This window comes from Falco peregrinus, chromosome Z, assembly GCF_023634155.1.
Source record: "Falco peregrinus isolate bFalPer1 chromosome Z, bFalPer1.pri, whole genome shotgun sequence".
NCBI classification, from domain to species: Eukaryota; Metazoa; Chordata; class Aves; order Falconiformes; family Falconidae; genus Falco; species Falco peregrinus.
The window spans coordinates 52,741,187-52,768,924 of NC_073739.1; the positions used below are offsets into that span (position 1 = coordinate 52,741,187).

Sequence of the window (27,738 nt, forward strand, 5' to 3'; positions counted from 1 at the left end):
TCTTGGGTATGTACATATTTTTCATAATGGTTGAGACCTGGAGGAATGCTTCTGAAACATGGGTAGAAGCTCACTTTTTTCCCCACATCCCTTATCAAACCTATTTTTTCCCCACAAAAAAGTAGAAATATTATGCAATGAAACCATAGGCAAGGTCGCATAGTTTGGTTATACTCAGGTAAGTTTCAAATTTCATAAAAATTTAGGTTGCCTAGGATAACATCAATAAATGTTCAGATTACACTGGAAAGAATGAACTTATCTAGCATTTGGGGCCAATTTATGAACAAGTAATTTAAATACTAAAGACAAGAATATATATATATATATATATATATATATAAAATAAAGCTCTTCCACGCAGTTGCTGGAACCTATCTTAGAGGAACAGTGGAACAGAAATGCTGACCTACTTTTCAAGAAGATCTGAACTTTAGCTTGACAAGATGCATCTTCTGAATTCCCCACAGTAGCAGAAATGACAGTGTTATAGGTAAGGAAGTATACTCTTGTAAAAACATTGGTTTAAGATCTCTGAACTTACCAGTATCAATATTAATTTCTATTTGCATTTCAAGATATTGATTGAAAATTACATCTATAATTCCACATATGGGAATGTAACAATATATGTCAGAATAAATATTGTATTTCAAAGAACATGCATACATTTTTAGAATTCCCATGTAGTAGGCCTTTTCTTATTCTTTTAGCTCATGTTATTTCCAGTTTAGCTCATATTATATCCAGTTATATATTCCCAGTTATCAAATTCATTCTAAAAGGACTGGAAGGGAAGGAAACAATTTTTTTCTTCAAGCAGAGAACTGCTGAATGTAAATGCATCAGAAAAGGAGAAAATATTAAGCATGCATTTCTGTATGACAGGGAATTTCTCCACATTGTAAAGTATAAAATAGAAAAAAGAGGGGTGAAACATTGTCATTTCTTATCAGAAATGAGAATGAGAAACAGAAATGAAAAAGACACAGGAGACAATATCCTGTCCAAAATAAGGGAGAGTATAACTCAGTAATTCAGGAGCGGTGCCTTTTCTGTCTTCTTAACTGGTGTAAAATCTAAATGTAAAATAATTAGAGAAATTGACAGCTGCAACAGCACAATATTATGGAGAAATGTTACATTTAATATTCAATGTTATGAGACAATTTTTTTTAAAAAAATCAACCATAAAGAATCTTTCCACTGATAATTTGTTTTTTACACTTTACATGGGTTGTAAATAAACTGTGCTGTTGAATTAAAAAATAAAAAGAAGAAAAAGAAGACAGAAAAAGAACAACAAATTATTTTAATGAATTTTGTCAAATTATATCTGAATCTACCAGTCTGTTTTACTTGATCTACTTTATTATCAATTAATTTAATTCTTTTGTGAGGATGAATAAAATATTTATCATGGCATTTCATTTTTGGTGGGTTTTTTGATTGCTTTGATTTTTTTTTTTCTGCGTTGGTAACCTAAAATTAACTTGCTAAAACAGCTGCTACTATTGTTGAGACAAAATCTCCATAAGAATGATTTAAAAATAGCAGATGAGCTCATTGTTTGAATCTTAATCCAGTACATAATGTAGTGTAAAAATATGGAGTTGTACTTGCTTAAATGAGGTCCTTCAGAATTGGTAATACTAAAGGATTTGAAATTTTATCATTTAATTATCTTTGATAGTTTGTTTTCATTTAATAACACAAAAAATCATGAATGTTGTGTTATGATTTCCTTTGTAATATAACTTTACCATTTCAGCCTCTTAGATTTTTTAAATTATAGCTTGCAAGGATACTTTTCAAGGCTAGAGGCATAGCTACTTTCAAAATATATTCCGTCATTTTTCAGACGCATCATAAAAATGGATTCATTTTATTACCCTGGCTGTTACCTATCTTTGAGAAACAGATAATTGGCAGAAGATGCCTGAATTGCAACAGAATTTAAAAGATTATTCAGGTGAATAATGCTTTTATCAATATCATTAAATTTTATTTGTACAGAATTCCAGTAATATGTTACAGAAGAAAAAATGTATTTGTGATAATAAACATTTCCTACAAAATGTTCAGACTATCTCATTCTATCACTGCCATTCATATACAGTGAAGTCACTGTTCTAAATAGGTAGCATGCCTAGCCCAAGGACAGTAAACGACACAGTGGTATTTGGAATTTTCAAGTATTTAAGCATAACTGTAATACTCAAGTTTACTCAGAAAAGCTTTCAAAAATGCTGTTGAACTAGCATCAACATCTGCACAGGAAACATGTAACTTAGTCTTCCATAACTGGGGACGCAATCCTGTGATATTGTAACACTGGAAAGTTACAACTGACAGTTGAAAACTTATTGAGAAAAAAAAATATCAGGATACTTTTAGGATTTCTTAGGTAGAATATCTATGACTGACATTGTCAACAGTTGAAGTTATTCCTTTCTATTAATGCTAGTAGTAAGACCCACAGTCCATCCCAGAAAAGTTCTGGAAATTTCTTTCTGTTGGTTTCTTTTTTTTTTTTTTTTTTTAAGTTAAGAAACATATAATAAAAAATCAAAATACAGAAGCTAATTTACCCAAATGTAACCAGATGGGTTCCAACAGGATAGTGACTTGATAAAAGAAAAACGTGTCTTCTCAGGTTTCTGTCGTAATCTCAACTCATGCTTTGGGGACATAGGTTAATGTTTTCAATTTTTGACTGCTTCACAGAAGTGACCTATTGTAAAACTTATCTGTAAAATTAGTCCGTAACAGTTTTTAGACAAACATATTTTAAAGCTAACATTGACAGTAATACATCTAAAAGTCTGTTGTGATGAACAGTGAACATGGTTGTAAGCTTTAGGTGACAACATTATGAGCTGTTTCTTATAAAATATAATACAAAATATTTAGTGGTAAAATCATGGGGAAAAATAAATAGAACAACATTTTCCTTTCTATCACTAAATGTCACCCTCCCTACTGCTTGCTGTGAAGTTTTGTTAGCTGATACAATTTTGATGTTCTTGTACTCCTTTTTTGTGCATGTTTTGTTTTGTTTTTGGGAATACTCATCATGTTATCTGCTCTTTTTTTAACATAGATGCTGTCAGCACCAAAAGGTGCTTGCTCATAAGTTAGGTGGATATTTTACAGTATCTCTGTCTGTGGCTTTCTTCAGATAAAGATTCATGGGTTGAAATAAGAGTAAGAAAAAGGGCCTGGAAATTTGTGCTCTCTCAGGTGCCTAAGAGTCATTGGCCCTTACTAAGATTTTGGAGAAATCCTCTGGAGACTCAAATACTGGTAATTAAAGACTAAATTTCAAGAGCACAGAAGAGAAACATCAAACTCCTATGAGCAGCAAAGCATCAAACTCTCATTTTGAATGCAAATTTATTTATGTAAGCTTAATTTTAATTTTTTGAAAGGGAGGAGGATCTTACTTACTAAAAATCTCTGCTGTAGTATTCTGCCTGTTATCAGTACAGTGCTATTGACATGCAATAGTAAGAAAACATTGTGTATGGTTTTCGAACATCTATTCATAACTTTTGTGAAAAAATGATTGCTTTCATGCCTAAACTGCAAATTGCAAAAAAGCATACATCTTATTTAAAATATTTCCATAACTTTAAATTACTTAATTCTGAAAAAAAATCCCAAACCAAAACCAAAAAGCTCCACCCACAAAATTTGTTAGGTTTTCACCATAGGATTATCAATACTAACTTTATACAGTGACAAAATCTACCTGCTTTGATTTCTCATTGCTAAAAATATTCACATTTTCTCTCCTTTACATTTAAGAGGCAATATTTTCTCATTACTCAATACAATAAAACCCTCATGGAAGTTTTCTGAAATGTTGGTTGGAAGAGGTATAGCGTAGAAAAGTGCCCATTGAACTCAACAATTCAAAGCAACCACTGAACTTAAAACAAAATCAAGTAATGTGTTCTTGTTTGGGTTATTGGGGAAAAGGCATAGTTTAGAGATGAAATCAGAATCAAATAATGTCAAGGACTAAATATTTTGACAGCAGCTTTGTTTTATTGCAGCACAAAATCCTGGATGTGTAAAGCAAGTAATTTTCTGTGCTTCCTGTCTTTCTTATGCCACTGTATGTGAAAACGATGCAATTTACTGCAAATATATTGGTTTATGTAGACTGGCCTTCTCCAGGCTGTGCATATTAAAATCTGGTTCTTGGATAAAAATTTCCATCATAAAAAATATAACAGTTACTTTTAATTGTATGAGGAAAATTACTTGAATTCCTGAAGTTTTTTTTCCTAGGAAATACTATTTTCTCTCTCAAAAAAATGCCAACCTAACCCAACACAAACTCAAACAAGAAAAAAAAAAAACAAGAAAAAAAATCAAAACCAAAAGTCTCAGGTTATTTTTTAAGGGAAAACAAATTACTTAAGAATTAATTAATAAGGGGGGTGTGTGTGTGTTTAAATCTGAAGAAATATTTTTTTTCTCTGTGAATTCCCACAGTATTTCAGTTATATTGAGATTTTATTTTATTTATTTCCTATCCCTAATACTATGTAGTGCTAGTCCCTAGTAGTAAAGTAATTGCTGTCCTTCACCCTAGAGCTGGCTTCATTTTCATTCCTGGATAAAGTAACTACTAAAAATTATTATTTCTGAAGTAATTGTAGATAATAAGTTCTATAGAAGTACAAAAGCTTCTCACAAAGTTAATCTCTGTTCTAGAGAAGGCTTTTTTTTCTGCTTGAGTGGTCAGGAGACACAGTGAAAGCAAATGTACATTTGCTAATAACCGCAGGTGTCCTTTTACAGAAAAAATATATAGGCACCAAGGTGTGATAAGACAATCTTGGAAAAGCAAATTCTTACTTTGAAAACTACTTTTCTGGATGGTTGTTTCTAGATTCTAATTGCTCATTGTTCAAAGGAAGATCTGTGTTCCTAGAAAACAGAGGAAACTTCTTAGGATATGGGCACAAACAGTTCTATATTTATGACTGTCAGACTCCGAAATCACATTTACTAACCCTTAGAAATGTGTTCTTCATGGTCCTATTAACGTAGTTTGAAAAATGTAGACTCTTATCTCTAACATAATTGAATTTTTTTTTATCAACTGCTCTCAGGAAAGCAGCTTGAACTGCATCTTTGCAGGGTCAGTGATTTTTGGACTCAGTGATTCAATAAAGATTATAGAGTAGGAATGTGTAATAGCAGTACTGACCTAAGATTTACTTTCTGACACTGTTAGTAGGAAAAAAGATTAAACGTATTTGCATTAAAAAGATTTTACAGGTAGATCAATCCCAAAAAACTTCATAAACCTTTTCCTAACCTATTATTTATTCTGCAGCATATATTTTCCTGTTGTTCTAAACATGTTCTAAAAATGTAAAATGAAATTTTATTGTTTGTTCTCCCTAGAGCACACTATAGAAGTTACCTGTAGCTACTGAAATAACCAGTCAAACTTTATCTGTAAAAATAAACCGTTATTAAGAACAAAAAATATATTATAAGGAGATATTTTGAAAATTCCAATAAGAGCTAGCAAAATCAGGTGATTGTTGTTTTTTGCTGTTTATGTCTCTTGTAAGAAATAAAGTGTTGACACATCTGTAATGAAAATGTTGTTACTGCATATCTGCAGTTTAATGGTACCCCAGAGCTGCATTGCTGGATTTCATTATGTATTACAGTAAATAACACCTACTACAAAAAAGTAAAAAATGAATTTCAGTGGAGCAGTTATCTTCCACTTAGCAATCAGTATATTAATAAAAGAATCTACAGGGAAGATAATATTTATTTCAGGTACTGATACAGAACTAAATGCATGCTTTTCCATGCATGAAAAGCAAAATGGAATCAAAAGTTAAAAATGTACTAAATTGTTTATAGCATGGTATGATAGAAGCAATGTAGTGTTTGATATGGGAAGTTAGAGCCGTTTCAAGTAAAATGTCAGGACTAATTCGAGACAGCAAGCTACAAAACTTACAGCTCTTTTCTGCATATTCTGAATATATTTGAGCTTGATAACTCAACTGCACAAGAACTACTTTTATATGTGAAGACTTTGGCAATGGTTGTCATCTTACACATCTATAATAAAACCATTGTGTATGTATCAGCCGTGCCAGTCATGTTTATAATAGATACATAAATTAACATACAATGATAATCACCTCAGCCTGACATTTTTAGTCGATAATGACTGCAACAAATGGGTGACCTTCAATTCACTAGCACACAACAGTCATATTGCTTCAGGAGACAAGCTAAGAGACATGTTCAATTTAGTGGTGACACTTGTGTGACATCCAGTAATCCTTAAAGGTTCATTCCTTTATCTTTGCTGCTACGATCTTTACTAATAGAAGTGTCTACTTTCATTCCTGTAGTTAATTGGAAAATTTCAGGTTTATTTTCTTCCCTTCTAGATGTTTTCCTGTAATCTCAACATATCTTCAGGTCAGTGATGAGTAAATTAATAGATTCTTCTCATTGTCCTTACTGTTGGCACTGTTATTCTAAGGAAACTTTAATGGGAGCATAGCTGTCAAGCCTGTTGCTGAAGACGTCACTAGGGAAACTGATTCCTATTGCTTCTGCCTTGGTAGGCACTTTGCAGAGGAAGCAAATTGCTATTAGAACTTCCTCTAGAGACAACCTTGGATTCCTGTGGCAAGAGTTTTCCATTGCTGCTACTAGGTCTATCTGTAAGTTTTCCTGCTATAAGCTGTTGCCTTAAAAAGACACTTCAATTTGAATGTATTTAAAATCTGGGACATCAAATCACCTTGATTTAGTACTAGACAAACAGGAGAAACAAGTCTTACATGATGATGTCCTCCTTGCATTTCCTTCTTTCATGTTGGGGAGGATCAACAATTAAACAGTTCACCCTCAAAAACATTTTAAAAATACATGAACCTTGCCCCATTTATAGCATTGTTTAGTGGGACCACCAGTTCTACAGCAATAATGATTATAAAAAAAACCAAAAACCAAAAAACAAAACAACACAAAGAAAACAAGCAGGAAAAAGAAAAGCATAGCTGCATTGATTCTTGGAGAAATTAGTGTCCACTTCTTTTTTTTCCTTGTCTTTTTTTTTTTTTTTAATGAAGAAAACATTTGAGTATGTTAAAGAGAAAAAACTGCTTTCCTTTACTGCAGCAGCTCCCTTACTGCAGCATCACAGGCCAATAAAAAATTCTTATGCAAGATAATCAGTATGAGTTCTGACAATATGGTAAACTCTACTTTAGCAAGTCAGACTGGGAAAAGATCCTGATAGGGCTTTTTTTTGGTGGTAATTTACTTAATACTTTGCTAAACAGTTATAATTGGATTTTAAAACGGTGCATTTCTGCAGCACAGCTCTGTCCTATGTGGAAGGAATAGAAAGGAAGAGTAGTCTTTGTTTCTCTTATAAGAGAAACAGGAGTCTATCCTCTTTTCTTTCCAACCTCTGGAATGCATACTGAAAAATCAGGGTTATTTCCTGCACTATTTCTAAGCTTTAAGGAAATGGATTCACTACATCTTCTTTTTCCCAGCCATTACAGAATTTACTCTTGAGAATATAATATACATGCATTTGTATGATTACTTGATTCCATCATTCACTGGATTAAATGAAAATAGTAAACTTTTATATCTGGGTAATTTGAAAAAATTGAAAAATATTTTCCTTATTTTCTGTCCCACACTATACTTTGTGTTTAATAGACCATTTTAATTTTAAATAGAAATTAGTCTAGTTTAGTTTTCCATGTTTGTTTTTTTTACTCTGAAAAACTACTGTCTTATGTAGATTAAAAAGTCAAGTATATCAAAGTAAAATAATAAAATATTTTTCTTAGAAATTTTGTTGAAATTAAAATTTGACTTTTGAGACTTAGCAAAATAGCTACAAATCGGTATATTATTAGCAGTAGTAAAAAGTAATATGGAAAATTTAATTAATTTTTAGTCATAAACATTATGGTTTAATAGTTTCTTTGAAAACTGTCATATATCAGGCATTTTCACTAAACCAGAAATACATTTTTAAAAAATGATAACTCCGCTAACTCTATGCTATTTTGTAATGATATTCTTTTTAATTTGTAGTATCAGTAATAGATTTTTTACAGAAAATGAAAAAATAGGAATTTAAAAGTAATTTTTAATTTCGGGATCTAAGAATGTGTACATTTAGCGTTATGCAAATTCACTAAGATTTACATTTTAAAGAGACAAGTTTTGGTCCACATTAACATTTCCTTATCCTGGGCAATCAGTTTACTGAGGGATACAAAGAGAACAAAGGAGGCTGTACTGTCTTCTCCTATATGTGCCTGTGAAAATTTCAGGTGGGTTCTGCTCCATCTCCTGAGTCAGCAACAGAAGCAACAGTAGTTTCTCTGATATTAAGCCCTTTAGGAATAACAGATTATTCTGGCTGTGTCACTGATGGTCCTGTCTTTGAGATATAGAGGTGAGTGACATACAACTACAACACATTTAGTTTCCTCTGTACCCTAAGATATCCCTTAGGAGGTTGCTGGTGAAGTTGGTCTTTGTGTAAAGGAAAATGTCTTCTGAAAAGGGCATACATAAAGATGACAAAGAGTGAAAGATGCAAAAGCTTTTAGGAAAGTACACTGAAGGGTAGGCTTCTTTTAGGAGAGATTAATTTTCCTTTCACACACAGTCAGTTGAATGATAGTCTTTGTTTTGACTGATCAGAATATCACATTAGGTATTCTGCTACTGATGAGAAAAATCTATTTTTTTGAAATAAAACTGCTACTTTTCATACCATAACATTTTTGCTTTAGTTTTCCCATAAACATTTAAAATTTATATTTTAGCAACTATTACTCAGTATTTTAGGCTTCCTGAAATTATCTTCTTTTTATTACTGGTTGTTTTTTTTGTGTGTGTGTAACAGTAAACCACCTAAATACTTCACATGCTTCTCTTAGCTGTGAAAATTTCACAGTACCGCTAGTACTTTTTTGATGCTAATAGGACTGTTCATGGTAGAGTGTAATATGGAAAACAAACACCAAAAAAGCTGAAAAGAGATGTATTTGTGCTAATACATAACTTTTCTTTTAATTCCCTCTTTTCAAGTCAATTATGAGACTAGGTTGATCATAACAGTAATACTTAACTAAAGTACAGAAATCATGTTGTAGAGAATGTAAAAGTTTGTTTTAGAAAAGAATGCCCCTGCAATTTTAGAAAGGAAGTTCTGTCTACATTCATTTCACTGCAGTAACTGAAATTCAAAATTCTTTCTAAAAAAGAAGGCATTATCAACAGACCTTAACAGGAAGATGTCTTTACTCTGCATGTTACTTTCAAAATAGTTAACAATAGGTTTATCCACATTTTCCAATAGATAAAGCTTTTGTAAAAGTCCATTGGAGTTGTACCAAAATAAGGACTGCTGAATTCACCAGTCCTTACCATATCTCAATAGTACAGTAAGAGTATTATTTAGACCACATTCAGTGGATTTTTCCTAGGAGACCTATGAAGATTTCCTTGGCTTAGTTCCCCAAAAACCTAACCGTGTATCAAACACAAAGTATTTGTTGGCTCTGCTCCCAGTTATCGGTTTCAGACATTTGGCTAACCTCCTTGACTAACACGAAGCTTAGAGACTATGCTTTCCCACATGTTCTCATCTCAAAGGTAGCCCACACAGGTGACGGTTGACTGAGCAACTAAGTATGTTTGTAGGAAACACTGAAATGTAGCATAGCTCTGTCCAAGGATGCTCTTACAAAGAAGCATCTAGATGAGTATTTCTTCCTTTCCTTGGTATGTACCCTGCATCTTCTTTGCTTAACAGATTTTTGGATATGATGACAAGTAATTTAACAAATCTTTTAACAGACTTTCCCCTGAAAGTTCCAGATTTTGATATTCTATCTTGTTCAAGAAATTATCCAACTCCCATCCCAGTTAAAGAATGTAATTTTTTTTAAGCATCTTCTAGTTCTCAAGAGGAATTCCAGTACATAAAGTTATTCTGCATCAAATATATCTGCTGCATAGAATGAATATTGTGGACTCCAAGACAGGCAACTATTGTGCTGAGCACTAAGGCCCCTTCACCAGAAAAGATGGTTTCAATTGCTACATTAGCTAATGGCTCTTTCAATTAATTACTCTGCATTACAAAATGCCCTACTGCTGAAGCTGGTATTTTCTAAAAATGCCAATTTCATTGTGTTTCTTTGAGGGTATTTTTTGGGGAAAAAGTGAAATATCAAACTATTCTCTTTCATTGTTTCATTAATCAAAGACTAGTTCTAATTTTTTGGCTCCTAAAGACTAAATTTCAAGCTTAAGGTATCTATGCATCATTTTTAAAAATATTTTTTTAAATATAAAACTTCATAAGAGATTATATTGAAATAGTTCATTTAAGCCTTACCCAAAATTTGATTTTTTGTTTGCAAACCATTATCGGGAATGCAGCTTTCCATCACAACCTCGAAAAAAGTGTCCTGCTTGGCATCATTGAAAGTATTGTGATGATATTGAATGTCACCATATACAGCTCTTCTTGATGAGAAGTTATGATAAGTTTTTAATTTATAAATGAGTAATTCCTTTTTTTTTTGTTGTTTTGTTTTGTTTTGCTTTAATTTCAACTCAGTCTCCTTCACCACAAAGTAAATACAATATTTTCCAGGCAATTCTGATCTAATTTGCAGTTTTAGGCACATACTTATTTTCATATATTTTCATATTTTCTCTCTTCCAAGAGTGAGCAAAGCCAGGATAAACAACCTTTCATGAAGAATGTCCCAGGTCCCCACTCTTGGCTGGCTGTCTTTGTTTTCCATCACCCTTTTTTTCCCAAGTGAAAACTGCATAAAGAGCAAGCTATGTCTTCACCTTTTTAAGACTGCATACACATATAACCTTGTATGGCAGCCAACGTTCATTTAAACTCTAATTTCACCCTCTTGAACCATTTCCTACTTTTTTTTTTTCTTTCCCATACCTCCTTGTTAGTCACTTCCACATTTTTCTGTTTGTATTTTCTTTGAATTCATGCCCCAGTCCATTCTGACACCTTTCTTCTTCTAATAGCAATAGTTACAGAGGCATTACTCCAGGACTCTGCGCTTTGTAGAGATTCCTGTGTATACAAGTATTTTTCATTCCAAAATGTCTGGGTTATAGAAGACAATTGCAGTTTTGCTCTAGCGTGCTGTTGTGCTGCTTCCATATTCTTTAGAAAAATAGTTTAGAGTTTTGCCTATCTTAAGAAAGTGAGAAATAAGACATATTTTTTTAAAAAAAATTAAATTCTCATCAGCTGAAGAATTTTATTGAATGTTTAGTTCACTTACAGACCTCAGAAAAGAAGCAAGAAATTAAAAACATATTTACATATGAAACTGATTCTTTTTTAAATCAGCTAAAACTGATTTGAATCAGTAAAGCACATCATAATTCTAACACGAAAATGCTCTTAATATAAGTAGCAATAAATTTCCATATATTACAGTACTCAGTGAAGATGAGCTATTCCAATGCAAGTAATAAATAATCATGATCTCAGTATATAACAGTTTGGTTTGGTAGGTTTTTTTTCTCCTAGTCCTAGAGAAGAACATGTTAATATCCAATTCATTCAAACAAAAAGGCAAAACTAGTGGACTCTGACCTTTTGTTTGCTACAGAATATGATGTGCATCACTGATAAGAGCCGAAGGATTGGAAGAGACATGTAGATGCAGGGAAATTCATATCCAGAGGCAACCCCCTTACTTAATTCCTATATATTTTATACTAGTTAAAACCCAAATCACTACTGATATTTGGATCAAGATTTGTCTTTTACAAATCAGGACAGCCCACTGAGCTAATGCTCTTTGTCGTAACAGCCCATGCTGGGAAAAGTCAATGGCATTCCTGAGTTGTCCAAGAAAGGTGTGGGAAATTGAAATGAAATATGAATGTCCTAAACTATTCTGTCATTGCATGACTGGGCTGAATAAGTCTCCTGTTCCTAGAGTTGAATTTGCCAGTTAGTAAGATACTTTTCATTCATAGCAATGTGAATTAGTGGCAAAGATAAACTTATTCCCTTACAGAAATTGGCTGTCATATTACTTTGCTATGATTACTAAATATAATACTAGTTCTCTGAATTTTCCCATCTGTTTCTTTTGGCCCTGCAAGTTTATTAATTGTTTACCTATTTGGTAGAAAAATATTCTCTCCCTAACCCTGCAAGGCTATCTTGTATCTGTCTGTGCTCAGTCACTTCCAACCCATAACCTGTTGCCACACTTTCTGGACCGTAGGATGGTCTTTGAATTTTGTTTATTTATATCATAACACTGTTCCACAGAGCACTCAGATAGCATGCTGTACACTAAAGAACATGAACTAGTTTATAGAATGGCATGGTGGGGTCATAGATGTCAGCTACAGCTCTCATTTGTTTAGGTAACATTTAGAAAAGGTGTAAAACTTAACAAGAGTATATTCAAAGATGTTTTGTGAGGAAAACATCTCAGGAGGTGCTAAGTAACCTCTTAATGGATTTTAAGGCATCCTGTCTTGTATCACAGAAGCACAGGTCTTTATACAGAATGTTAATACAAAATGCAATCATGCAACATTAGCAACACAGTAAAAATGAAATCTACTGTTCAAAATCAGCTGTTAGTTCTATTTTTAAGATCTTGCCATGAACCTTAACATAAGTTAATCTTTCACAATGCACTCTCAATTTTTAATTTTGACATAAACAAAATTTTGAAATAAGACAATAGAAGGCAAAAAAAACCCCACAACTAAACAAAACAAAACATTCCTGAAATCACAAGTTAAGCTAATAGTGGATTCAGGAGAAAGTAAAGAATATGAAAACTAATAAATAAGTCCAGGTTTCAAATGTACTTTTTTTATAAATATACATATGTATTTGTTTGTAGCTTTGTATCTGAAATTAACTTTTGCAGGTGAAAATCACAGACCACTTTCTACACAGGGAAACTGAACATGTCAGTGAGTTATTGCAAAATTAGGTTACGGTTGAATGGATAAGCATGGAAAAACTATAGAGTATTTCTCAAGATGACAGAGGAAGCTATTGGTTTAAAATAGCAGGAATAAGTATTAGGAATAAACCAATGGCAAAAATTACATTTCTTAGGTTTTGTACATATTCTTCAAGTTCAATAATCACAGTCCCATAAATAAACTTAGTCCTTACAATAAACTTGAACCGCAACTAGTTAAAATAACATTCATTTGAGCTTTCTCCTAAGCAAGGAGAAATCAAAAGCACTACAGCTTTTACTGTAAATGACTGACACATTCTTGCCCGTTCTGTCAGGATCCTGATCACAGCCTCGTTCCTAAAAGTTCAGTGGGCTGAGCTAAGGTGTTCAGTGCAATGAGTTGAGGCATTTAGTCAATGGTCACCTCCATCGTTCATGAGAAGCCAGAAGCCTAAGCAGCTCTCCTTCCCTGCAGAGCTGCTTCTTAGCAGAGGCTGTGCCTCCCTGAGCCATGCTGCAGCTGCTCAGCAGCTGTGCCTGTGCCCAGGCTCACACCCATTCAATGTGGACCCAGCCTGGACCCATGGACATGGCCTTCTGGCTTGGGCTTGGACCTGCCTTGCCCCAGTAGACTTACCAGGCTATCACTACACTAAGCCTGTCCCTGGCCAGTGTGTCTGGGCCTGATCCTGGCCCTGACTTGCTGTCTCAGTGCCCTGGTTCCTTGTCAGGGGGAAGCATATCCCTGCCTGCCTTGCTTCCACCCTTGGCTCCTGGCTGCCTCCTCACAGTGAGCAGCCAGAACGTGCTCCTCCCTGACATCTTCATTCAAAGTCTAGGCCACTATTTATCAAAACTCATTGCTTAGAAAACATGTAATAATTTATGGGTTTATTGGAAAATATGTAATGATTCATGTACTGAATAATTGGTTTCATACAGGGAATTTAACAGTACTGTTTGAAAGGTGGTGGAATTGCAGGGTAAGTAGAATTCACAAGAACAACTTAATTGATTCCTTCAAGGTGACAGAAAGAGAGGTGACTGTTAATTCTTCTTGGCCTAATTTCAGTAAACAGTATGTTTTGAGCCCAAATAGCTGAAGTTCATCAGCTTTTTTGTTATAATGGGTTGTGGGGAAAATAACAGGGACTAAGTTTTGTCTTTTGCTTGACATCAGTCTGCCCAAAGAATTAGGTAATAATCTTAAATTTTTCATGCTGTTGTTGAATTACTTCTTAAACATGGTTTACGGACTATAGTTGCTGTGGTGTTTTGCCATGTGCTACTCTATTCCTTTAGAAACTGCTATGCTGATCCTGTTACCACCTAAGATTCTGGTTCAGTTCCTGTATTTTAACCTGTATTCAAAATTTTGTTTTGGAAGGGAATGTTTATTGGAGGTGGGGGTGGGGAGACTTGGGTTTTGAGGCTTTTTGGTGACTTATTTTACTGAGAATTTGAGAATGGAGTCCCAAATATGTCTCAGGTAACATCACTCATTTAATGAAACTTAAATAAACTTTAAATAAAGACTTGCACTATAAAGATCCTTTCCCTGGTCACCTTTTAGAGGCCAGTATTCTAGAATAAAATAAGCATAGGGACTCTGACTGAAACAGTATTATACCATTGAAGCTAGACGTAACTTCAGACAGAAAAGTAGTAATTCAACTGTAAATAAGCAATGCATTAGTAAAGCTGGTCAAAGATCAATTAAGACAAATTTAAATCATATGAGGTACCTGAACCACCACAGTGCTTTGTAGCAATAATAAATCACAGTCAGCACTGGCTGCGCTTGGACCAACCACTTACTTTTGTAAACTAGTCAGAACTTGGAAATACAGTTTTCTGACAGTGGTCACTTGGGTGCTAGGCACTTGTTAAGGCCAGCTAAAATGAGTAAAGCTCAGGCAGTTACAGCAAGGTCTTGAGACCCTGCACTTTGAGGTCAGTATAGAGCCCTTGGCCTTATACCAGGCCTGCTAGAGATCATGTGTACTGGATTACAGTTTCAACTTGACCTCACTGTCATAAAATCTCATAGGAAAAAAGAAAGTTATTGCACATGTAGTGGTTTCTTAGAAAAAAACCTATGACTTGGAAATAATAGTATTTGTTTCAAAATAAAGCTAGCAAAGACTATTGACTAGATTCATTGTGCTATTTGGCTATAACAACTGGAGTAAAAGTGTTCTTCAGAGTTTTCCCCTGTGACCCTGTTGGTATGTGCAAACACTTTCTTGCTTCATGAACAAATGAAATACTAGATTTAGAAAGATATCAGAAATATGTGTATTTTGGCAAGACAAAAATGCAAAAGTAAAGCCATTGTTTGGTGACAGATGACTAATAGTAAGAAAGGCTGGAAAAGATATGTGCATAGAGAGCCTTATTACTGAAGTGAATGAAACTGAAGCAATGATAAGACGGTACTGAAAAATATGTTGGTTGGGGTGTGGGGGTCTTTTTTTGGTTTGGGTTTCGTTTGTTCCCTTCCTTCTTTCCTTCCCCCCTTCTCTTAGATTAATCATTTTGCATGCCATGTTTGTGAAAGAGGTGAGATTCTGAAAATATGACACATGATTATGTCTTAGAAGTCCTGACTAACTCTGCTTTCATTTCAGTGGTACAACTCTGTAGGTACATTGTGGGTATCTGACAATAGCTTTATAACAGTGAGAAGGAAATTGCATGGCAATCCTGATTTATGATGAAAATTTCAGCAGATCCTTTATTTGTGGAGTATACAGTGGTTTGAGATTAAGACCCCAAGGAACATTTGATTCTTTAGTTTTATGTAGTGAAGCAGATTCAAACTGTACTTAACAAGCAGAATTGCATTTGTGAATTGCTTTAGGAAAAAAAAAATCAGTTTTGATCTCTTTTTTACTTTAGCTTAGTGTGTTCAGAAGTGGAACAGTTCATGAACATAATGTTCAGCGCATAAGTCTGAGTTTTGCATTGTTTAAGACATAGGCTTTATACAGTGGAAAAGCCTAGGGCAAGTGTGCTTTCTAAGGTCTGATTTGCTGTACCATAGTCTAGGCTTCTCTGTGGAAAATCTAAGTCTAGTCATAGCACTTCACTTACTTTTGGATTTATGATTATGTAAGCAGAAAGAATCAGTAATACATAAGCATGGCCTTCAAACACATTACAACTTCATATGGATTCACACCAATCTTCTACTTTAAGGAAATGGAATAAAAAAAATATAAATTTATATATCTACTACCTAGATTACTGAGAATGTATAATTACAAGTGAGAAGTACTTGGATTCATTGAATCAACATTCAGCTTTTTCATTAACTTAATTAGCATAGGCAAAATGACTGAAGATAAATACTGCAAATCTTTAAACTGTTTCGGTTATGGTTTCTTCATCTAGTGGAGTTATTTGACTTCTTTTGTTATTTTTGCTGCAAGTTCAAATGCAAATATCTGTGATAACATAGCCATGATAACGCTAGTAATTGGATTATGCACTGAAAATACTCCTGAAGAATTACATTTGATAAAACTAGGTTTAGTACAGAATCTGGATAGCCGAATGCCCACAATTTATAAAGCCTATAAAATCTAATACTATATTATCTGTTGACTGAAATGTATTATGGCTGACAATAGGTTTTTATCTCCTTTTTGTTCCCTCCTCTTTTATTTTTTTTTTTTTAAAAAAAGAAAGAAAAAAAAAAAGTAAAATTTTTCTTTACATTTCTTGGCTTAGTAAACCTTTACTAAGAATGTCAGTATCACAAAAACAACAAAGCAGATTATCTGGACTCCATATCTTGTAAGAAGCTAATCTCCCATCTTTCAAATGAAACAAAGAAAATACCTCAAGACATTTTGTTGTATACTCCTGAACAGGGAGCAGTACCTGAAAACAGTATGAAACATAGTGGTGTGTATAGCTAGTCATCTAGTGTACTGAGTATTCAGTCTGCATCATAGCAAATTCTGCTCTTGCTACATAAATGGCTTCAGCTACTTTTTTATCAGCTTATTCCCAATTGAAGCCACAAAGAAGATTTTGAGAACAGTCCATTAGACCTACCGTATTAGGAGAACCGTAAGGTTGAAAACTAGCTCTTTCTTTAGAACAGAAGAAAGCAAGGCAATGAATGGGAGATATGACATCCAGAACTGTTACTGCATAGTCAGGATTCAGCAGGCAACCATAAGGACAGGCTGAAGTTAGAAGGGACCTCTGGGGGTCATCTAGTCCAAAACCCCTGCTCAGGCAGGGTCAACTAGGGCAGATTGACAAGGCCCATGTCTTTATGGGCCTTTTCAAAATGTCCAGGGATGGAGATTCCAGAACCTCCCCAGGCAATCTTTTCCAGTGCTCGGTCATCCCCACAGAAAAGAGGTTTCTTATGTTCAGGAGGACCCTCCTGTGTTTTTACATTTGTTCCTGTTGCCTCTGGTCTTGTCAAATAGGTACAACTGAAAAAAGTCTGATTCCACCTTCTTTGCACCTTCTTTTCAGATTTTTATATGCATTGATGGGATCTGCCCTGAGACTTCCCTCTGCTAGGCTAAACAAGACTATCATCCAGATAAATAATAAAGATGTTGAATTTGGCCTGCTTCATGTTCCTGTGACCTAACTTACTTTCCATTACATATTTCAGGGTGTCATGTAGTGTAGGGGCTCCCTTGGGGCCAGGTATGGTGGGGACTCCTTAGGGGTGGGTAGGGCAGGACCTCAGTGAGACCCCATTTGCTGCCCCCAGCCAGGGAGCATGTCAGGCAGTGGGGACAGTCAGGGGTAGCCCCAGAGCAGGGCATTAGGCACTCCTGTGAGGATAAGTCCAGGCTGAGTCCAGGCTGCAACATGAGCCTGCAGGTGCGTGTCAGGACTGATGCTGGTGAGTGTACCCAGGGTCAAACACAGCCCCAGGAGGACTGAAACAACTTCGTCAAAAATTTATCATTGACAAGGAAAAAAGTGGCACTGGAGTAAATCTGCTGGTCATGTAGTAATGTAAGCTAACTTTTTGATTTAGGAGGAAATTATCTTTTCTAGTCCTTTCCAGCATAACTTTTATATTTGAGGTAAAACTTTGCATATTAGCACAATTATCAAGGACTACATGCAAAGTAAATCCGTTTTTCAGTTCCCTGATGAGAGGGAATATATAAATAAAAATATATAAATAAAATATATTTGAACAGGTGTTACTCCACATCACAGCATTCCCTGGTTCTTGAAAACAGACATCGGCTATGCTGATTCCTGATGTGAAGTACTGTAGTTTTTGACAGTCTTTGTATGTATTGCCAATATTTACTTTAGCTTCCTGGATTCATAAACAGAAACAAAGAGTGTAGGGTATCTGATACCACAGAGTGCTAGAAATCAGCCAGAGACTGTTATGCATAAGGCTATTGAATAAATAAGAATTTTTCCAGCCATATCTATTGATAAAATAGGTCTGCTTCAGAGGGAAAGATAAGGAAGACAGACTTAAAATTTTAAAATGCAGATCTTTCATTTGGCTTTATATACTGTTGCTGGAGCAGGAAAAAAACCAAAACAAAAAAGAACAAGACAAACAAGCCAACCAAAACCCAAACAGTGATGTATGAAGCTTACAAATGAGATCCATCTATATATTTTTTGAAAAAATTATTTATGCCACCATTGATGTGGGGATTTGAAGAATTGTTTTAATAGCACAACCATTCTTTAACCAGGGACTATTTATGCACAGTTAAGAACGTATGAAATCAAATTAGAATGCATCAGTAATTACATCCTTTGGTGATAATATATCTTCCTTTTCTTCTGATCAAGCCTATCACAATATTCGTCCAAACAAATGGGAAGTTAGAGCACACCTGATACATCTGGCCAGATTTCACTAGCACATTTTAGGAAAGCACTTTATGAACTGAAGAAAACAGTAAACAGACTGTACTGAATCGGCAAACATAAATAGTGAGTGGATGATGGACAGTGAATTCAGACGTATGGAGAAATTTTTTAATGAGTGTTGCCCTTGCACAATAAACTCAAGTCCTTACCCTGACATTCACTAAAATTAGTCATTAGGATTATCTCAGCTTATATTTTCAGAAGCATGATAGAAGAATTTCTCATAAAAATTTAATCACTATGCATATGAAAACCAAGAAAATCCAAATACATTATTTGTTCGAAGCCAAATAAACCAAAATGTATAAATTAAGAGTTTAGAACTTCTAAAGCCTAAACCCTTTTTCTTCAGATCCCAAAGCCTAGTAAATACCATTTTTGCTGTTGTTGGTTGAGAGAAATTTTTACATCAGCCTGACCATACAGTGTCGGGACCTGGCTAGACTTGCCTTGACACAGGTTGATTTTATCTTGCTTTAACAAATAATGTCTAGAGGCCAAGTGATGACTGCCAAACATATTGGAGCTGCATCCTCTGAGTTTCATTACGTCAAGGTCTGATGATTTATATCATTATCATAACTTGAATTTCCAAAATTTTGCTGTATATCATGTGCTATGTCTTCATTTAGGTGATAAAATATCACAAATTTTGGTTATCTAAAGCATCCAGCTTAAATTTATCTAACCAAATTTGAGATAATATTGTCTGTTTGAGTATTTGGTTATGTACATCAACTGACTGCTTTTTGAGACCAAACAGAGTCATTGATAAGCAGAAAATAAGATGTCACGAGGAGCCAACAGGGATATTTACTAAGACATAATCCTCTTACTTGGCTTACTGTTACTGCATCCTTCTCTGTCAATGTCTGGTTGCTTTCTTAAGCCAAACCTTCTGAACAACAGAATTGCCATGTGGTAATATATAGCCTTTTTTGTTAAATCTGATTACTCCTTAATTTGAATTCCTTCCTCTCAAAAGAGCCATGTCCTCATACCTCCTTTGCTTCACATACATGAGGACATGGAAGTACTCAACTGCAGCATACATGAATGATGATTATTCATTCAGCCATGAGGTTTAAAGATGGAACTGTTTGCCAGGAATGGAAGACAGTCCTTTCGTTCTGAAAATAAAACCAAGCCAGCCTTAAAATGCAAGACCTCTGAAGATTAAGTTGTCTAGCTTAATCAGAGATAAGATTGAAGGATGACTTCTACATGAATATATATGTATATGCGCACAACTGTAATAGAAAAGAGAGGACAGCTGTTAAACTTTGAAGACAAAATGGCAACATTAATCCAGTTATTGAGAACCAAATTTTAGACAAGTATAGCATGAGAATTAGAAATAAATATTCTAGTTGTGAGGTATTTAAATATTGTCAGATAGTGCAATCATTTGATAACAAAACTATTTCAAAGGTACATTTCACTCCAGAAAACCTTATAATGCCTGTGTGTGGTTTTAATGGATATAGGACTGCTTTGGTTCATTTGGACCTTGAAATCTTTTAATCTCTGATTCCCCATTTTCATCACCATCTTTCAAGGTTACTGGGGAAAACAAAATTTAATGCATTGACATTTTAATGTTCTTCATACTTGCATCTTTACATTAAACTAGTAACAAAATCAAATTTCATGCTTCAGAGCTTTAGGCAGTCATCAGCAAAGTGAAGGAGTACATTGTCTTGATGAGCAATTGGTTAGATATATTTTTTTCTCCTCTTCCTCCAAAGAATCAGAGGCTGGCTGCAGCTATAGACTGGAGGAAAGATAGATAAAGAGACACTTAGAAAATATTTCTTCAGTGTATCTGCTGACATATTCAAGGTCATGCTGATCTTCAGATTTTTATTCAAGCAGGAAGTTTTCCCTGATCAGTCTGATGGGAATTGTCAAAGATTTTTTTGCCAGCTTCTTAGTTTTCTTTAGAGCAAAATGAGTAGATGAAGCTCCTGAAGTGTCATAATGTAAAAAATATTTTTCACCTTCTAAATGTTATGGTCAGAATAAATTAGTTATTGACAAAAAGTTTCAAAACTGAGCTCAATTTTGTTTGGATTATCTGAATATAATTCAGATATTAAAATTCCACCACCGTTAAAAATCTGGAGTAGAGGAGCACATGTGGTCCTCTCTTGATGCCGTGATCTACCCAAGGAGAAATATATACAATCATTACACTTATGGCCTCAAAGAAAGATAAGTTACCAAACTTTGCAGTTCTCAGATCAAAAGGCTGGCAGCTGTAGTGGTTGACCTTGGAGAGCTGCCAGATCCCCACCCAGCTGCCTTCTTATCCCCACTTCTTAACAGGACAGGGGGAGGAAATCAGATAGAAGAGCTTGTCAACTGCTAATATCCCTACACTGTTTATGGGGAGAGCCATAAAAGCACCTAGTTAAAATAAGGTAAAAGAAAGAACCCATCAAAGTCCTGACTATTGATTAGCCATAGGATAATACAAACTGTGGAAAATATGTACCTTCTTAAAGATCACTGTAAATATGAGGTTGAATAAATTATTTAGTTTATAGCTCTAGTTAAATAAGAATATGATGAACTTCAAAGAAATTTAAGTATTTCACTTTTCATAACATCCCCCATTTACATTTTTTTTCATAAGGAAAAAAGTAACTGTCATGTTTTCGTTTCCTAAAAATGAGATGTTTCTGTGATGAGTTAACTTTAGCTGACTTTCAGATGTTCACCAAGTCACTCTCTCACTCTCCCTCCTAAACACAGGAGGAGAAAAAAAATTAGATGGAAAACCTCATTAGTTGAGATAAAGAGATCACTGACCAATTATTGTCAACAGGCAAAACAGAACCAACTTGGAGAAAATGTATTTAATTTATTGTCAAATAAAAATAGAATAGGATAGTAAGAAATTAAAAAAATCCTAAAAATATTTTTCCCCCATGCCTACCTTCTGCCCGAACTTCACTTCTGACTCTTCTATCACCTTCCACCCTGAGCAATGCAAGGGAATGGGAAATGGGGGCTATGGTCTGTTCGTAATACTTCATCTCTGCCTTGCCTTCCTTCCAATCCTTTCCCCCTGCTCCAGCATGGGATCCTCCCCATGTATACAGCCCTTCATTTATTACTCCAGTGTGGGTCCTTTTGATGGCTGCAGTCCTTCCAGAACTGCTCCAACATGTGTCTTTCTGTGGAGTATAGTCCTTCAGGAACAGACCGCTATAGCATGAGTCCCTCATGTGCTGCAGGTCCTGCCAGAAAACCTGCTCCTGCATGGGCTTCTCTCTGCAGGCTCCTGTGTGGTCTTTCCACAGTGTCCAGCTACCTTTAGGTCATGTTTTCCTGCTGTGGTGTGGAGTCCTTCATGGCCTACAGCATGGATATCTACTCCAGTGTGGTCCTCCGTGGGCTGCAGGGGTACAACCTGCTTTGCCATGGTCTTTTCCATGGGCTGCAGAGGAACAGAGGCTCCACTGCCTGGAGCACCTCCTCCTCCTCCTTCTGCACTGACCTCCAGGTCTGTAGGGCTGTTTCTGTCACATTTTTCTCGCTTCTTTAACAGCTGCTATCAGTATATTTTGCCCTTTCTTAAACATTAAATGGATTATGAAAACAGGAGCTTAAAAAATAGAGCAGGCAGAAAAAAGTTTATAATTATGACTATTTTTGCATTATTATGACAAAAGTGTTGAAAAACATGATCAACATCTTTCTCTATAAAATCCTAGTTAATTTTGATTTCAAGCAGTAAATAAACTATTGAAATTTGGGAACAGGCAGAGAAGTAAGAATCTGTGCTCAGAAATCAGCTCTTACAATTTCTCAAAGTGCATCTTAGAAGATGCCTTTCTTTTATTTTTACGTAAGAAATTCATCTCTTTGGCACAAAGTAGAATGTGAGAATCTCAGTCACTGTAAGTTCTGGCAACAGGATCAACATATTTATTAAGATCTTGCAGTTAGTGAGGATGTGTGAGAGATTTGCTTTCTTTCCATTGTCCCGGCTAAAATCTCATGTTTTTGTCAAGTTTCTCTCAGTCTCAAGTATGGCATCTCTTGTGGATTGAGAACTTGTGATCCTATCTAAAAGCTATTGCAGCTGATGAGAACCTTCTCCTTAAGTCAAGAAAGCTTGGAGATTTTTTTTTTTTTTTGAGAGGTCAGTAGGATACAGAGTTTACATCTTTGGGGGCAGCAGGAGATCAATAATCTCATGCTGTCTTGAAGATGTGCTACAGTAAAAGAGATTCTTTATGATTCTTTCCACAGAGTAGAGAACAGGGTATATGACTTTCTGCTGATAAATACAATTTTTTATAAAGGGACAGTGACAGATAATATAAAGAGGTAATAGTAATAGAAAAACCTTTCATGTATTACTATGCTCTGTAATGCAAATATCTTATGCTGATGTTGTCAATAAAAAATCTGGAATTCATGTTATATATAAAGATAATAAGTGAAGTTTATGTCTGTGAGTTTCACTTTATTTGGTTTTGTTTGGTGGTTTGTTTTTTTTTAAAAAAAATTTAGTATTGACTGTTAAAAATACATGTTGTACACTTAGAAACAGGATCATGGTGATCAAGTGCTGACAGAAATTAAGGATATTTTAATATTTTTCTTTCTTCTCTAGTTGTTCAGTGCCATGCTTATGGTGTAGTTACAACACTGTTGATAAAACCTCATAAACTTAACCTACACAAAGCTTTAAGAACTAAAAAGGCTTCATTTAAGAGCATGTTTTTTCTTTTTCTTCTTCCCTCTTTGTCTTTGTTTTGTTTTTAATATGTATTACTGTGTCTGTAGGAAATGACCTAATGGCAAATGTTTTCATGCTTTTAAACTAAAGCAAAAACATAAAAAGTAAGAAATATTCCATCACTGGGGAAGAAAAAAATATTTTTAATGTGTAATTTTCAGGGATAGTAACTAAAGATACGATGTGTGTTTATACTAATTGTTTTACTAATTTGATGTTATTTGTTCTATTAATCTGATATTGTTTACCTTTGCATAATAAAATAGAATAGAAACATGAACTGTCTCCACATAAACATACCTGGAGATCATAAACACAGATAAAAGATGCAGAATAAATGAAGTATTAACATTGAAATGACTTAAGTAATTGTAAATGTGGGTGAGTTTTTCAAATGAACAAACTGTATAATGTAGGGTCATATCCCAAATGTGTTAATAAAGAGAAATAGAAAAGGGTTTTCATTTTTTTAAAGGTAAGTCATCAACATCACATATACACATCCTTTCTGTTGAATGAAATCAGCTAGGGCTTCCTGAACGCTGTGTTATTGCCACTATTTATAGAAGCTAAAAGAATACCATGTCATTTTTACAAATAATTTTACTTTTAATTTAATTGATACTACTAAGAAGAATTTGGGAAGTAATTTTTCCCACCTTCAGGAATCGTGAGTATGGTGTCAACATTTCTTAGGAATGATCACTGGTGTATTGTTTCTGTGATGGCTGAGGCAGGATTTCGTATTATGTCTTGTGATTTTAGTAAGTAATTTTCACACAAGCTATTATATCAGTGTCCCATATGACATCTAGCACACCTGAATTCTTCTCCTGATATTCTTTTGACCTGAACAAGGACTTTTATGGCAGTATCTTGTAATTTTTTTCCAGTTCTAGATATAATAAGGGACACTACTTCTTCTCACAAGCCTTCTGTTAGTGTCTAGCTTATGTTTGTTCAGCAGCATCTTAAGTCTGAATTTAATACTTTGGAACACATTGTGTCCAAAAGCATATATGTAAATGTCAGTGCTGAAGCTTAAACCTTCTTAACATTGTCAACTATATATTGGCCCATTTTCCAAGAAAATATAAATATTGTAGCCCTCCTGGCACAGAATTACAGTATACATAATAGAGGCGAGAAACAATAATGTACAGTGCTCCTGTACTGTCTAACGGACGTTGCAGACAGCTCAGCTCAAAGCTTCATGTTTATCTGTTGCTTTCATTCAGGAGCCAAAGTGATGTTTTCTTCTGTTCCCAGCTGATAACAACTGCAAAATATGGGCACAAATAACTTTGGGCCAATTGCATCCATGTCAGAAAAAAGAAAAAAAAAAAAGATATTGCTAGGCTTATTGGCTGGAAGGTGGTGAAAGTGCTCATAGGTTTCCTGAGGCTGAAATGCGTAGAGTTGGAGTCTAAGGGAAAGGGAAACAGAGTTCCAGGAAAAAGGAGGAAGAGAGAGCCATGAAAGGGTATATGCAAATATGAAGTAAATTAAAAGCAAATATAAGTATTTAAGAAGAAAAAGAAATTCTAAGACATTGGTTACTTGCTTTACTGGAATGGAAAACACTTACCCAGATGGTTCCAGCTGTCTAAGTGTGGGAGAAAGATCTCATGGTGTTACTGCTGCACAAGTTTTCCAATTTCAAGTTAGGAGCAATAGAAGAGACGAGATTTCTACTCCTTAGCCTCTGTTGATAATTCAGTATTTAGTTAATTGTCATATGTCTCCTGTACTTCTCTGCCTCATGGAATTCAAGGCCAGAACTGTCTGGAATTTTACCGTTATGATATTTTACCATCAAAATAATAAAGTATCTTTTAATCAGTCGCAGGCTTTTTGCTGTGGCAACATTAGTACCCATGTGAAAGAGCAGGAATGGATAGTCGTCTGGCGGTTGCACTGAGATTTTCAGTCTTGCGGTGACCTCCCTTAATCATGCCTCATGGAGGCAGCAGACTACCCTGAAAAGAGGATCTGGTCTGCAAACAGGTGCTTCTGTTCCACACAGGAGGGAATCACCAATGACCATAACTCACTGTTATTTCTTTTTGGCTCTGGTTTTAATGAGATTTTGTTGTGAGGGGTTGGTCATTCTGAAACTTCTGCTTGCATAGGTTCCTCCTCTATCTCATTATACACTTCATCCACCATACTCAGGGTCTTATACCTATTCTGTAAAGTTATGGAGGACAAGGAAATGTTTCTTTTATGACTTCATGTGGTAACGTTCTTCCACTCCTCCTTACCCCTTTTAACCCTGCCTTCTTCCTGGCACAAAACAGATCTTGGACCTCCCTTCTTAGTGGCCATGCTGTGTTGGCTTGCAATGCATCAGGGATGGCAGAGTGCAGTTCCATTGATCAATCTCCTTCTCAGACACCCAAACATTCCTCAGTCTTCCCACCTCCTCCTGCAGCTTGTCCACCAAGCAGAGCAGTCTGGTCACACCTCCACATAGGCTTGCTTGGTCTCTGACTCCAGGAATAACCCTTCACACATACAACAGCTGGAAATCTGGATGGTTGTGTGCTTGGACAGGAGCTCAGTCTGTGTGGCTGCATTAGTTCTACCAGGTGCTAGAAGCTCAGGGGGAGCAGAGGACACTGCTTTTTCCTGGGTGATCAACATGCTGCTGTACGTGCTTCTGCACCCACGCCCACTGCCACTTGGCCTTCTTGTACCTGCAGATAGCTTTCATGAGGACCTCTTCTATGATTTTTACTGGGAACTAAAGTGAAACTGTTTGGACTATGCTTTTCTGAATCTTCCTTTTCACCTATTTTGGTAGCTGGATATAATATTTATCAGGTTTTAGTCAGTTGGAACTTCTTTTTATCTCCATGACCTTTCAAAGGTGACAGAGAGCAATTTAAAATTGAGAGGCTTTTTCATTAATGTTCTGTTTTAAAAATAGTTTGTCATAATTTTGAAGACCATAATAAGGTGATGAAAATTAGAAAAAATAGTACCCTAAGATCAAAATAAACATGGATCTTCATTATTTGGATACCTAAATTAAATTCCTTTGATCTGAAAGACTTCTATTTTCTACCGTTACATGTCCTGATTTTACTTTCTTCAGTACCAGCATTAAAAAATGCATACCTTATATGAATATTTTATGTAGATTTAACAGTTACAAATTCATATAACAGTAATTTTTTAAAAAAACTTTTTATAGCAAAATGAAATATTATTTAGAGCATTTATTTATACACATGTTGTATCACACATTCAAGGAGGTATTCAAAGAGTGTAATAGTTTCTGTTTCCATCCGTTTTATGGGTGTTCTGATGAACCCCTAATGTGACAGGCAAAGAAAATGTAATCAATGTCTTATTGTGCTTGGAAGACTGTGAAAAAAAGTAACTGACACAATATTTTCTTCCAGGTGGGAGCAAAAAGCAACTGCATTCCTGGCCCTTTACAATCTAGTTAAGAATTTGAGTGACGGAATGTTGGCGCCAGCTGTGGAAGAGCTTATCAGCCTCAACTCCAAGTAAGTGAAGTCCTACATATTTGGAGGTTCATTTCAGACTAAATTTACAAAGCCTACTGATTTCTAATAAGAAACATGGATTAAAAATAGTTTCTAAGGCACTGTAGAGCACTTTAGTTTCTCATATTGTGGAATTAAATTTCTCATTTAAACAACGTCTTTAAATTAGTACGTAACTTCATCTCTTCATAATGTTATTTTGCAAAGCTAATGACATCTCATTCTGATTCCTCTTCCTTTGTAGACAACTGAAAACACTCCCTTAAAGACAAATTATTATAAAGCATAAACATAAAATATAAAAATATATGTATATGTTCAGTGATCAAGAAAATATAGATAAATAGTAATTGGTTTGATGTAGAAGACCAATAGGTTAAAAAAAGTAAGGAAAATTATTTGAGTGTTAATTAAATGGACCTTCCTTCCTGTTGCATTTCTAATGGAAGAAGACGTGGGAGAGAACTGTGGATGAAGGGCAGAGTTAGAAGCCTTGGTTGTCCAAAGATGATCTTTGAGGGAGTCCCACAAG

The 27,738-nt window shown here is 34.9% G+C and overlaps 1 long non-coding RNA gene across 1 annotated transcript in view; it reads left to right on the plus strand.

The window, feature by feature from the left end:
* The window catches only part of LOC129782795 (uncharacterized), a 329,637-nt gene extending 302,431 nt beyond the window's left edge, over positions 1 to 27,206 (plus strand). Inside the window, exon 3 of the long non-coding RNA XR_008744913.1 lies at positions 27,099 to 27,206. This is a non-coding gene — a long non-coding RNA (uncharacterized LOC129782795). The remainder of the gene's footprint in view (positions 1 to 27,098) is intronic.
* The last annotated feature ends 532 nt before the right edge of the window (positions 27,207 to 27,738 follow it).